Consider the following 5,976-nt stretch of genomic DNA (forward strand, 5'->3'; position numbering starts at 1 on the left):
GAGGGGAAGAAGGGCCTTTTCCTCTGCCTTGGAGACAGGCCACAATGGGAATTACCTCCTTTCAGGGAGGCCTGAGGCCTGAGGATGACTAACTGACAGGGAAGAGAGGCATTTAGGAAGAGTCTCCTTCCGCTTCGGGAGGGGAGAGCATCACCTCCAAGGCAATGGCAGAGATGGAAGAGGTCTCCAGGGAGGCCTGAAGGTGAGTGACTGAGAGGGAAGGTAAGGTAAGGGAGGCATTTAAGAAGGCCCTCCTTATGCTTAGAGAGGGGGGCATCTTTGGGACCCCACCCATCCACTAACAAGAACTACAACAGCAATAATAGGGAGGAGGGGGCACTGGGGTTGCTCCCTAGGAGGAGCCTATGGCCTCTCCCAGCAGGAAAATAACACAGGGGGCCTGGTCCATGAGGAAGCCACACCCTCTGCCATTCTCCCCAAGGAGAGGGCAAAGAATGAAAGAGATCTATATCCATCCATCCACCCATCTATCTATATTTACATTCAGAGGCAATATTTAGAATTTTACCCTCCTTATGCTTAGGGGCGGAGGTGTCTTTGGGGCCCTAACCACCCACTAACAAGAACTACAGCAGCAATAATAGGGAAGAGGGGGCACTGGGGTCGCTCTTTGGGAGGAGCCTATGGCCTCTCCCAGCAGGAAAATAACATGGGGTCATGGCTTCTTGCCATTCTCCCTAAGGGGAGGGCAGGAAAATAAAGAGATCTATATCCATCCATCCATCCATCCATCTATCTATCTATCTATCTATCTATCTATCTATCTATCTTTACACTCATGGCCAATGTTTAGAATTCTGTGGTTTACATCTAGACACAGATTTCTTCTTCTTACGGACAATAATATCTTGCGTGTTCCATAGTCACCAAACCACAGAATGTCTGTTATCTCTACAAACAATGGAACAACCACAAATATTGCCTACCCACAAGCATTGTGAAATCACATATATCTGAAACCTGCTCTTTTTCAATCCTTTCTTTCCCATTTAACCAGACTAGGCCACAGCAACATGTGGCCAGGTATAGCGAGTACTATATAAATCTCAGAATATCTTTGCTTCCTGGGAAGTATCAATACATGGTATACGCGATAATAATGTAAGGTATTTTGAAGTAGATTAGAGAGTTTCACTAACAGGTAGGGAATACAAATGACTTTTTTGTATATCTCTCTACTGCTAGGTTAATTCCCTAAATTACTTGTAAACACGTGCTCTGCTCTGCTAAGAGGCATTTATCTATTTTTGCCTCTCTAGGGAGCTCACAATTTCAAAGCAAATGAACAGAAGCTGCAAACAAGAGTAATGTACGTGGGACTTTGGGAAGTTGAAGAGAGAAGGAAGCTGGAAGTAGGAAAGCGTTTATGAAACTGAGTGGGAGCCACTGTGGCTCAATGTCACGAAATTAATGTGGGACACAGATAAGTGACTTTGGGTCCATCAACATTGTAGTATTAAAGCCGATTGGCACTGCTTTAACTATCATGGCACAGTGCTATGGAACATGGGAGTCTTTTCTGTCAAAGAGCCTCACCAAACTACAGAGGGCCGGGCAATGGCACAGTTGATTAATAGCCAGCAGCAATAGATCACTGCTGACCAAAAGGTCATGAGTTCGAAGCCTGTGTTGGATTGAGCACCCAACTGTTTAATAGCCTAGCTTAGCAGTCCACCTAAGCAGTTTGAAAACAGCTGCAGCTGTAAGTAGAGAAAATTAGGAATTACTTAATGTGGGGAGGTTTATTTAATTTACAACATCATAAAACTGCTGGCGAGTAAAGAGCAAGGAGGAAATACTACGATCAAAAAAGACTCGGCATCATAGTGGATGAAGCGACAGCTCCCCCTGTGGCCGGAATCGAGCATAACCTCCTGAAGCTTGAAGTTAGAAAATGTTGAATTATCTCTACAGTCTATCTGGATGTTTTGTATGTCTATAAATGGCAATAAATGCCATGTATATGTGCATTGTGATCCTCCCTGAGTCTCCTTTGGGGTGAGAAGGGCAGAATATAAATACTGTAAATAAATAAATAAACAAATAAATCCCATGCTTCCATAGCACTGAGCCAGGGCAGTTCAAGTGGTGCCAAATTGCATTCATTCTACACTGTAGATGCAGTCAGCCAGCAAGACTAGGTGACAAAGACCTTAATGAAGGGTTTCCAGATTGGATCCAGTATTGGTCTCCTGTTACTTTAATTCTTTTCCCATCTTGGAGGAGGAGGTACCCTAAAAATTCAAGTCCCCCTTCACCTTCCACATCCCAGCATTCAGTCACAGCCATTGCCTTACCACAGGAGATCATGGGGTGGCACAGAGTGTCCATTGATTATATACACTTTGTTCAGAATTTAATTTCTTCAAGAGTTTAGCCTGTCATTCTTTGAGGCGGCTCTTTATTTTTAATTGCAAATAGCGTCTTTTGCAGTTCCCGCTCACTTTTATGCATACATTTATATTCTCTTCCCCCCTTTCATTTCTTTTCCTTTCATTCTTTTTCTGCTCATAGAAAGCTAGTGTGATTTTAAAGTCATTTGATAAAAGGAACGCCACCAAACTTCAGAGTTATGTAGTAGATTATTCAGTGCTTAGACCATAGGTCTTTCACATATAGAACACACACACACACACACACACACACACACACACACACACACACACACACATATATATAACCAGATAGATAGATAGATAGATAGATAGATAGATAGATAGATAGATAGATAGATAGATAGATATATCATGGAATACACCATTCTCAGCATTTTGGCTAAGATCAATTGTAGTATCTGTTCTTATCGGTGTGTATGTGTCTATAGGACATCATCAGATGGATGGATGAGGTCCCATGGGGCGATTCACCGCCCTCCATGGCAAATCGGAGGGGGGGTGGGGCAATCTCAGCACTCTGCACCGTGCCTCGTTTGTAGCAGACACTTCCCTGTCACAAGTAAGGAAACGTCATCATGCCCCCCCAAATGCTGGCCCTGTGGTTGTCTATGGAACACGGCAAGCCACTCATGTTCTAAGGAAGCGTCCTGCCATGCCGGAAGTCACATATGATGGGCTGCAAGGGGCTCCGATGAAGAAATGTACTGGAAGCATGCTAGGATGATAAATTCACCTTGTGTGATGAGGTGAATGAGAAAAAGGTGTCTAGCTCTGCGGGTTTTGCCGATTCTTATCATTTCCATGCTTACTTATTTGGGACTGTTTCTGGAAATTGTTGGTCTCTTCCAAAGATTTCTTCTCTCTGATTTTTTTTAAGTGTTGGAATTAAAAAAAATAAATCCATTAAATAAAATGTTGCAACCAAAGCTTGGGAAAATGCCAGAAAATAGTCCGGGTGAACTGAAATATCATTTGGATGTGTAAAAAAAACCTTTTTTGTGCTGTGACCCACCATGAGCCATGAGGAGAGGCAAGTAAGAAATAATAATAATAATAATAATAATAATAATAATAACCATTTGCCAGCTGCAGAAGGCCACCTTAATGGGATCTGCTCGCATTATTTGCCGATACATCACACAGTCCTAGACACTTGGGAAGTGTCCGACGTGTGATCCAATTCAACAGCCAGTAGAGTGTCTGTTGTGGACTCATCTTGTTGTGTTTCAAATAATAATAATAATAATAATAATAAGAAGAAGAAGAAGAAGAAGAAGAAGAAGAAGAAGAACATGCCCTGGCAGAATATGTAAAGCAAAGTGAAGAACCTGCTTTGATTGAAGTCAAAAATCAGAAACTCCTCAAAACACAGCAGACAAAGAATCAGTACAAGAAAACCACACTACAAACTAGAGCTGACGGCTGGCACAACAAAACATTGCATGGAATGTTCCTTGACAAATTGAAGGAAAAGCTGATAAGGAGAAGACCTGGCTATGGCTCACAAATAGGACCCTGAAGAAGGAGACAGAAGGCCTGATCCTTGCAGCCATCAGAACAAATGCAATTAAGACCAAGATCGAAAAATCAGCTGATGACCCAAAATGCAGACTCTGCAAGGAAACCAATGAAACCATTGATCATATCCTCAGCTGCTGTAAGAAAATTGCACAGACAGACTACAAACAGAGGCACAACTCTGTGGCCCAAATGATTCATTGAAACTTATGCCTCAAGTACCACCTCCCTGCAGTAAAGAACTTGTGGGATCACAAACCTGCAAAAGTATTGGAGAATGAGCACGTAAAGATACTGTGGGACTTCTGAATCCAGACTGACAAAGTTCTGGAACACAACACACCAGACATCACAGTTGTGGAAAAGAAAAAGGTTTGGATCATTGATGTCACCATCCCAGGTGACAGTCGCATTGACGAAAAACAACAGGAAAAACTCAGCCGCTATCAGGACCTCAAGATCGAACTTCAAAGACTCTGGCAGAAACCAGTGCAGGTGGTCCCGGTGGTGATGGGTACACTAAGTGCCGTGCCAAAAGATCTCAGCCGGCATTTAGAAACAATAGACATTGACAAAATTACGATCTGCCAACTGCAAAAGGCCACCCTACTGGGATGTGCACACATCTCTGAAAATACATCACACAGTCCTAGACACTTGGGAAGTGTTCGACTTGTGATTTTGTGATATGAAATCCAGCATATCTATCTTGTTTGCTGTGTCATAATAATAATAATAATAATAATAATAATAATAATAATAATAATAATAATAATAATATCAGACTACTGACACACAGGAGGGAGAGAGAGAGAAAGAGAAAGAGATTGCTTTTAAAATAGACCCACAAGATGGCGTTGTGCCATAAGGCGAGATAAACCGCTTATGAAACTCTCTTCCTTGTTGTTTTTGACACGTCCAGAAATTGGGCTGGAAAATAAAACCCTAGACAAAATGCTACCTTGCCACATGTTCCTCTCCAGATTGTACAAAACCATTGCCACCTCATGGGAGAATCGATCACAGACGTTTGGAGGTTGAGCAAGATAGTGTATTTGCCTGCCCAGTGTAATAACAGACACTACGGCCTTTCCCCATCCTCTCCCTAAACTTTGATGAAATGAGAAATTATTACTCTGAAGCAAGACAAAGAAGGCTAGATCTACAACAACACTGACAACAAGTTTCATCATGAGACTTCTGTGGTGCCTTTGGAGGCGAAGAAGGGCCGAGCACACAATTACACTGAGCCGCTGCAGCCTTCAAGACATTGGTGCAGACTCTTTAAGATGCTCCAGAAGGTGAAGAGTCTTCTTGCTGTCGCTTCATCCCGTCGGCGCGGACATCATCTCACTGTCAGTACCATTCCCAGGATTTGACAGTGATGCCTCCCACACATCCTACAGAGTAAAAAAATAAATAAAAAGATACAGGAGAAAAGAAGAAGGAAAGACCCTGGGGAGGAAGCCATCTCCTGCTTGTTGAAGCGCTCTCTGGCAATGTGTGTTCCCAGCAGTCAAGGTTCATATTGGAGCCGAGGCTGGTTGCAAAGGGTTAAGAGCTGCAGGGTCTTCTTTTCCTTTAAAACATTAAAAGAGGCTGGCTTTTTTTGATGGAGAATATGTGTGTGTGTGTGTCGGTGAGTGTGTACGGCTCAGTGACATCTTTAACGAATCCTTAATGCAACCTGACAAAGTCTTCCAGGAAGGTCCATATTAAACAGCAACGCCTGGGTCAACCACAGTTTAACAGAAGAATGCTAGGAAAAGGAAGCAAAGGGGATCTGAATTATCTTTCCACACACGCTTCTGTCTAATTTCCTGCTGTCCCCCGAATTCATATTGGCTTCTGCGTTCCAGGGGTCTTCTTATTTTGAATGAGATTTCGGTGAAATATGTCCACAATAGCTTCATGGAATCAAGAATTTCACTATGAGATCCCAACCCACCCTCTCTTGCTCATGCACTTACAGCTAGGACAGTGATTAGAAGTTTTGGAAAGGCTTCTCACATTAAAAACCAGACAAAACAAAACTCCACCT

At 42.8% G+C, this 5,976-nt stretch overlaps 1 pseudogene; it reads left to right on the forward strand.

Moving 5' to 3' along the window:
• Nucleotides 1-2,775: 2,775 nt before the first annotated feature.
• On the forward strand, nucleotides 2,776-2,927 carry LOC134295744 (U2 spliceosomal RNA; annotated as a pseudogene).
• The last annotated feature ends 3,049 nt before the right edge of the window (nucleotides 2,928-5,976 follow it).

The sequence above is a fragment of the Anolis carolinensis genome, chromosome 1 (genome assembly GCF_035594765.1).
Source record: "Anolis carolinensis isolate JA03-04 chromosome 1, rAnoCar3.1.pri, whole genome shotgun sequence".
Lineage (NCBI taxonomy): Eukaryota > Metazoa > Chordata > Lepidosauria > Squamata > Dactyloidae > Anolis > Anolis carolinensis.